Below are 8,691 nucleotides of genomic sequence, written 5' to 3'. Positions count from 1 at the left end.
GCTCAGGGTGGGGCCTTCAGAAAAATGACGCTCTTCATCCCCCACTGTTCCAAGCTCTCCCAGCAGTGCGTCAGGACCCTGTGAGGCTCCCCAAGATCCAAGGGCAGGGTGGGGCCAGTTGTCAGGTGTCCCGTTCATCACGTGACTGCACCCCAGCCCCCAAGGGAAGAGGGAACAGGGATCAAACAGATTAAGAGCTGCTGGGGGAGGGGCCAGCCCTACCAAAGGAAATGAAAATAGTTGCAGTTTCATTTGCTTTAAAAGCACAGCCCTGGTAATAAATGCACACAGCAAATGTGCTGAGCAAACACCTCAGCATTCATCAATATGCGGGGGCTGTTTATTGCCTCATAAACTTGGAAGCAAGTGATATTGTCTCTTAAATCAATGGCTGTGTGGACAGCCGTGGCGCTGCAGGAGAACAGGACTTACAGGCCACGCCAGCACTTAAATTAATGGCTGGAGCAGTGACTGGAAGGTGCTTAGTCACTGCCGAGGGAATCAGGAGCCTTTCCGGAGGCCGAGGAGCATCCTCCGCACACATCTGTGTCGGGAAGGTGGAAAGAGCTTCGGGTGCCCTGGGGCCTCCTCGCCTGGGAGCCACACTGCAGCAGGAAGGAGTGGAAGGTCGCTCATGACTCCGGGGAAAGGGGAGGAGGTGGGTCTGTCTGCCTCTCTAGGCTGTGGGACCCCCCACTCCCCATCTCCAGGCCCCCTGTAGGGTCAATGCTAGAGGAAGACAGCAGGACAGAGGAAAGCCAGCCAGCCAGGTTTCAAAAGGTGATCACGGGCAGTGTTGATGGGGGTAGAGGCCGCAGTGGGGCAGTTCCACAGGGCCCACCCGCTTCCGGGAGGCACTGCTTCCCGTGTGGGGTGGGGACGAAGATACCTGCCGTGGGGGAAGGCTGCAGTGTTGATGAAGGACCTGCCCAGCTGAGAGACATTCATTGGCCACTCATGAAGGGCCAGAGCAGCCAGACAGGAGCACGCTGGGCCAGGCTCCCCCAGGCTCCCTGGAGTGCCCTGAATGGTGGTCCCCAAAAGATGTACGTACATCCCACTGTATGGAGCCTTTGAGTGCTTCCTCATCTGGAAAGAGTCATTACAGATATAAAGTTAAGGCTCTTGAGAGGAGGCGATTACCCTGAACTACCTGGGTGGGCTCCAAATCCAAAGACAAGTGTCCTTATAGGAGACAGGCAGAGGGAGCTTTGAGACAGAAGAGGTGAAGACACAGAGGACAGGAGCAGGCAATGTGACAATGGGGGCAGAGAGGAGGTCATGGGAACAAGCCAAGGGACACCAAGGATCACCAGCAGCCGCCCGAAGCTGGAGGAGTGGCTTGGAGTGGAGGCCCCGGGCCCCAGCCTTGATTCGGACCTGGGCCCCCACACCATGACAGTACATTTCTGTTGTTTTAAGCCACCATGGTTGTGGTAATTAGTAACAGCAGCGGCAAAGACTGATACCCTCATCCTCTTCCCCAAACTCAGAAAGCTCCATGATCTCGCCAGGGTCTTTCAGCAGCTGCACCTATCACTGGGCATAATGGGTTCTGTCCAGAAGTGCCCAAACCAGTGGGGACAGTCCAGCCCCGCAGAATGCTGGAAAAACTCAGCATCCTCTTTCCTTCTCTTGACCTCAGCAAGTGCTCATATGATAGCTCCATTCAAAGTGAAGGTGGTTTTGTAGCCTGAATTCGTTACTCCACTCAGGTGCACTATGGCTCCTGTCAGGTAAAAGCATCGGTTAAAGCATCAAGCGCCACTAGCATTTTATTGAGGTTGCACTTGGACTCGGGAACACATAACAGGAACCTGTGATGCTGGGCATGTGGTTTGCATCTGGGCAGCTTATGTTGCCCAGAGTGGGTTCCTTGTCTGCACCCCAGCCACTTCCAAGTTAAATGTTTATTCTCAATCACCAACCCTAGGTGGTTAGTAGTGTCTTGACTTTTCTCCTTTGCTTCCCCTTCCTGTGTCTACCACATCAGCCCCAACGCCTTCCACCTGAGAAGAGTGGGCAGTGCCTAAGCCTGGGCAAAGCCATAATTCAGTCATTTTGCAAGTTGGTGAGTTAATGGACTTACCAACATGGCAGGAGTTTATATGGAGGAAGATTCCCCCTGAAAAATTAAAGAAGGTGCCATGGGGGAAATCTGACATTCTCCCAAGAGCCTTAAGTTTGACCTTGATCATTTTGAGTGTGATATAAGGTTAAACTCTCTTTCTTAGAGGATCAGAAACCCTAAATCATTCACACCCAAAGCCAGAGTCCTTCCTCTCATGGGGGCTCACAGGAGACATTTATGGGCTCCAGAATGACAATTTATTAACCTACAGCGAGAAGTAGTTAGGCTCAACTGTGTGAAATTGTCGATATTTGAATGCTTTTGACCCACAAAACTGGCAATTTCACATGGTTCGACATTAATATCACCACGGGGATCTGAAATACTCAGATCTGTATGTCCACAATTGTCCCCTGCAGACCCCATATGTGGGAAGCCCAATTATAACCAAAGAAGTACTTGGTGAGCAATGAACTGGAGCACGGTTTCTGGGGCTTGATAGTGAGAAACACAAAAGCAGGCCTGGGCAGCTGTCAGCTGGGAGCCGGCCTGGCACACGAAGTCAGGCCACAGTGCCCTGTTGTTGAACAAACACAATTTCCCTGAACACCAACATCGAACAAGGCCACTCTGTGCCTGGGATGGAGAGAGGCAAGAACAAGGCCCCTCCACAGTCCTGTCTGGATACAAAAACAAAAGAAAACAAACAGCAAGTGCACTATTTAAACCACAAGATGACAACATGTCCATCCATCCACCTAATGTGAATGACGGTCATCTTTTTGCCAGTTACAGCCTTAGCCTTACTCCCTTCCTCCACCTCCCAGAAAAAAAATCAGTGATGCCCAATCATACCTAATATGAGTGTTCTGATACCCAATCCAGAGCAGCAGCCCCCAGCATCATCTACCACAGGCTGAAATCCTATAACAGGTTCCCCCCATCCCTCTACAGAGACAACCCAAAGTTCTCCATGGTATGCAGTTTCCCTGTGGCGACAAATACTAAGAACCCAACTTTGTTCAACTACCTATGTGTTCCTGGTATCTTTGGTAAGTGGACATTAATAATGACATCAGGTTCTGCCAGACTGGCCTAGCCATCTCTGCACTGAGGACAGGCTCACCATTACTGCCATCACCACCACCATGACTATGACCTTCACCACTGTAACCACTTCCACCATGACTGCAACCCCACCATAGCCACCACCACCATGACTGTGATCACCACCACCATAACCACCACCACCATGACTATGACCATCAGCACCATAACCACTTCCACCATGACCGTGACCACCACCACCATAACCACTTCCACCATGACCATGACCATCACCACCACGCATTATCACTTCAACCATTACTATGAGCACCACCACCATTGCCACCACGGTTACCACCCCCACAGTCATTACCATCACCACCTTGCTGACTGATTTATATGCATTTTTTCATCTTACCCTTCTTCAACCCTGTAGGGTAAGAATGTTATCTCCATTTTCCCAAAAAAGGCTGTTATGGCTCAGAAAAGTTACATAATTTGCTCAAGTTCATAAACTAATAAATGGCAGAGCAGGGATTTGAAACCCAGTCAGCCAGGGACACTCTGCTCCTTCCCACAAAACTGAATGGTCCAGTGCTTGGCCCAGAGGTACCCACCATGCCCACCTCCCCCTGCCCCCTCTTCTCCTTCCCCTTGGATGTGAGCACCAGCAGCTGCTTTGGAGATGCTCCTGCACAATCCTGGCTGACCCCCATCTGACTTGCAAATTGGGTTTTTTTAAGGTAGTTTTGCACGTGTTTTCTCTGGTCTCTTATGTATAGATTTCATAATTTAACTTTTACAGGAAGATCTTATTTCCTTCATATCCAAGTTCTTGAGTCTATCTCCCTGTTGCCTCCATGTGCCAAATGCAGTGAACACATAAATTCTTTCCAGAGCCAAGAATAGAAACTAAGATTTATGAGTTTCAATCTATTACTGTAACCACCAGGATCACCTACTCCCCTTATCCTTTATTTCATGACCACATTTTTCTTCATAAATGGCACCTTTTTAAGATGGTACATAAAGAGACCCAATTCAAAGTTTTAAATTCAAATTATTTGGGCTATCTAAGAACATACTATGCATCTGAACTATGGGTGGAAAATACCCTTTTACATGCTTGAATAAATCCTAAACAGCTTAAAGGATTTTCTTCAATTTAAAAAAAAATAATTTGCTTCTGGACTGGGAAAAAAATATGATAAATTTCTACACAAAAGGAATACCTTGAGAGAGAAATAGCTTATGTGGCTGTGAAAGTCAGAGGCTTTTTAGGAAATGCACCCCAGCTTATAGGCAAAGCTTCCATGGGTGCATAAAGTAATGTCAAGGTATCTTCCAGAGAACCAGGCTCAGGGGGGGATGGAGGGTAGCTGAATTCTGAGATCTCTTCTTCAGAGTGTGTATGGGTGAGTGTGTTAAACATCCAACTGAGATAAAGGTTAGAAGCTGTCATTGGGCTCAACAATTTTAAATTATTGAATATTTTAAATTACATTATCAACTGTGAAACAGGGCCTTTTTCTGTTAGGAAAAGTAGAGTGGCAGCTTGGCACAATTCACAGGGATTGTAGCAAGCCCCCAGATGCCATAGGGGATGCCTCTTTTCTTTCCAGTAAGGCTGCTCCAAAATCCTCAAAAGATACATCATTTGCCACAGCGGCTGCCCTTTCACTGAAGCTCTCTGTGCAAAGCACTTCCCACCTGTGAGCCCTGGAGACCTGGGGGTATCGCCTGCTGCTCCAGTCCCCTCCTGGGAGTGTTGGCGGCTCTCCAGGCCCCGGGTTCCCTACAGGCTCACAGACAGGGGTCGCTCTGCCTAGAAACTATCGCACATCAAAAGATGCCAACACAGTGTCTTCCTTGAGAAAAATGTGTCAGCCAGGTTCAGGGATTCTCGAACAGAGTGAGCGCCCAGTTGCTTTCCTCTCCTCGGGGCATCATTTTGGGTTAAATTGGAAAAAACCCTTAAAGGCTCCACCTCCTGTTGAGAATGCTCCATGAGAATGCTCACCTCACGTTGCTTACAGAAATCCCCCTCTCCCGCCACAAAAAACAAAACGCAAAACCAAACATAAACAATCAACAATCCCATCTCCCCATTGACCCTGGGCAGCTGCCATCAAGGAAAAGATACTTTTCATCAACATCCAGCAGGTGATGCGTGGGTTTCGTTTTTTTCAATTTTACTATCTCACAATGGTGATTCCAGACAGAACTAAAGTGTTCAAAGGGCCCCTGCTCGGCCCTGTGGTGCGTGGGATCCGCCATCTCCGATGTGGGCTCTGGACCCCTGAGGAAGTAGCAGGTTCTCAGCAGGGGTCTGCACTTCCCGTGAAACGTCAGGTCCTCCAAGCTGAGGGCCAGTGAGCGCAAGCCAGCCCCTCTGTGCAGCACCCTCTGCCCCATGGGTGCCAGGCCCACTTACATCTTCCAGACCCAGCCTATAGCTGGACTTCTCTGAGCAGGTTGGAGAGCCTGGGGCATCTGCTCCCCAGGCCCCAAAGGCCTGGGGGCTCCTCCCCAACCTCAACATCCTTCTGCCTCCCGGGGACAGGACCATACACATCTAGGGCCAAGACAGATCAGCACATCTGCAGCCACATCAGAAATACGCTGATTTTTGTTACAGCCACGAGGCCCATCCAATTAAAAATAATCACTGGCCTGTTCCAAGTCTTTATTCTTGCCAAGTGCGTTGCCTGCCACTCACAGGAACAATGCCTTTTGTTAACATGGCCTCATTTGCACAGCTGATCAGAGAAGTTATGAAGTACCCCCAATACTGGAAGGTCTAGAGGTTTTCTGAGGTGATCTCACACCACACTTGGGCCTTGAGGGGGTTGAGGCCAGGCTGCTTTCCTCGTCCAAGTCTGGAATTGTCACTGACAGTGTTCCAGGTTTCTATCAGGGTCAGTGACATAGGCCAGACTGCTGAAGAAGAGACAGGCCAGAGGGAGGACGGCACTGCACCTGTAATCTGGTCTGGGAGGTATTTATGGACTGCTGGTAGAGTGGGGGGAGGCCAAGGTAGCCGTCTGAAACGACAGAGCAAATGCTAAACACACATCTCTTAGCATTACGCAAACGCAGAGTGAAAGACAAAATGGACAGAGGCAGGTCACACACCCATACAAAGAGGGCTGCCTATACACATCTAGGAGACCAATCTGGTGGTGGAGGCGGTAAACAGAAGGGAGGAGACAAATACTGATACCGGACAAACCTGGATTTCAGTCCTGCCTCTGCCCCTTACTAGGTGTGCAACCTTAGGCAAGTCATTTAACCTCTTTGAAGGCCAGTTCGATCATTAAGTCTGGCTAATTGTACCTTCCTTCAGAGATTGAATCACATTATCACTTATAAAACCTTTCCAAAAGAACCTGGCAAATACTAAGTGATTGATGAACAACATTTTAATTATATTTTACCATTTTTGCAACTTTTGACAATCTCCTTAATGTCTATTTGCACAAGTCTGGAAGTATCCGAACAATCTATATTTAACTTTTTCCTTTCTGGTGGAGGGTAGTAAAGAAAGAGAACTTACACCCAAAAAAAGATTCACTGCCAAATCCCATTTTTCTTCCTAAGGATACTGTTTATGCTTCCAAGCTTTGCAAGGTTTGCTTTTTAACCAAATTTCTGTAGAGTGTTTCTACTGCTAGAAAAGTGCCAGCCGTGTATCTGGGGGGAAAAGTCATCTTCCTGAGTTTTCGGTTCCTGACATAAAATTAATCATTATTTTATGTATTGCACTCTTCTGAAATAAGTTTTTCTAGAAAGAAACAAATTATTTCTGACTCAGATTTGAGATTCCCTTTGCTCTGCATCCTTTCCAGAACTTGGTATGGTCAGTCTTTTAAATTTAGCCCTTCTAATGGGAGTGTAGTCACATCTCACTGTGGTTCTACTTTGCATTTCTCTGTTAATGAACTTTTTTTCAGCATCTTTTCATGTGATTACTTGCCATCCATATATCTTCTTTGTCATTATCTACAGTCTGGCAAATTGTTCAAATCTCCTGTCTAGTTTTCAATTTTGCTGTTTATTTTCTTTTCAATTGAGTTTTGAGAGTTTAAAAAATATATATATTCTGGGTACAAGTCCTTTATCAGACAGGTATTTTGCAAATATCTTCTCCCAGTCTATGGCATATCTTTTCATTCTTAACATCTTCTTCCAAAGAGCAGAAATTTTTAATCTTGAGGAAACCCAACTTCTCTTTTATTTTTCTTTTACTGGTTAAATATTTGGTGGTGTTGCTACAGAATCTTTGCCTAAACCAAGGTCACTAATTTTTTTCTCTGTTTTCTTCTAGAAGTGTACAAATGCAGGTTTTACATCGAGGTCCATGATCCATCTGGAGTTAATTTTTGTATCTGGCGTGAGGTTTATTTTTGCATTTGGGTATCAGTTGTTCCAGCATCATTTATTGGAAGGGTTATCCTTCCCCCATTGAATTGCCTTTGCACCTTCATTGAAAATCGATTGTCCGTCTACATGTGGGTCTATTTTGGAGAGTGTCTCACTTTTGCTGGTATAATCCTCTATTGAATCTCTCTGCTCCAGGGACACCCAGACGGCCCTCTCTCTGCATGGCCCTGCTCACTGTCGGGTGCCCCCACAGCCAGCATATACTGCTCTTCTACACTCCTGAAGCCCCCTGAGACTTTCCCTGGTGGGGCTTGGCTACAGATGAATGCACAGGTTTCCCAGAGGCTGGAGACAGGGGTCCCCCATACCACATTTCCCAGGAAGCCTACAATGCAAAAGCACGTTCCCCACTCTGGACCATAGCTCCAGATGCCCAAGAGGCTTGGCAACCCTGGCCTAGCTAGGGGACCCAGAGTCCCCCCACATTCCTCCCACCCACAGCTGAGTACCCCACCTCTAGTCCCCACTTTCTCTTTTTTCCAATCAGGCTGGAGAAACTTCAAGAGAAAGTTTGATTAGAGGACTCCATCTGTCTTTCGGGAACATGGACGGCTAACTCCTCCGACAGCCCATCTTGGCAGCCTCTCCTGCAGCTGCCTGGGGAGGGCTGCACCCGCCGGAACATCAGAAGAATCTCTCACTTTCTTTCCCAGCAGTTAGGGGTCAGATGAAGCCGTAACAGGCTTAACACTTGGCAAAGCACCTGGACACAACAGTATGCTTAATGAAATGATTAAATGTCTCCTCAGTGGTGCCCCATTTCATTTATTTAACTTTTATTGACCTCTAATGAATGTCTGCCAAAATACTGGCACAGCATGGAAACGCAAGAGCCAGGCGTCTGCCACCAGGCCAGGTTCACACCGGCCGTGCGGCCCCCGCCTCCTTCCCCAGGCCTGAGCTCAGGGCCTCCATCCTGGTCTTTAAGCCTCATTCCCTGTAAACAACTGAATGGGCACTGAACTGAAAAAAGTAACAATACAAATATTTCCTTTTTCAGAGAAAACTACTCTTGGCCAAGCAGAAATGCAGAGGGCTGTGCTCCTCAAGATGCCACCTCTCTCTTAAGAACGAGGCGTGCCTTTAGGACATTCCACTGTCTGAAAATGTGGTTTTGTGAACAAAACATA

General features: G+C 47.7%; 1 long non-coding RNA gene across 1 annotated transcript; it reads left to right on the top strand.

The window, feature by feature from the left end:
• The first annotated feature begins 414 nt into the window (after positions 1 to 414).
• LOC130679926 (uncharacterized) lies at positions 415 to 8,314 on the top strand. Its single transcript, XR_008992921.1, has 2 exons — positions 415 to 658; positions 8,049 to 8,314. It is a non-coding gene; the product is annotated as an uncharacterized LOC130679926 (long non-coding RNA).
• The last annotated feature ends 377 nt before the right edge of the window (positions 8,315 to 8,691 follow it).

This window comes from Manis pentadactyla, chromosome 12 (assembly GCF_030020395.1).
Source record: "Manis pentadactyla isolate mManPen7 chromosome 12, mManPen7.hap1, whole genome shotgun sequence".
In the NCBI taxonomy this organism is placed as follows: domain Eukaryota; kingdom Metazoa; phylum Chordata; class Mammalia; order Pholidota; family Manidae; genus Manis; species Manis pentadactyla.
This window is presented reverse-complemented; position numbering and strand designations above follow the sequence as displayed.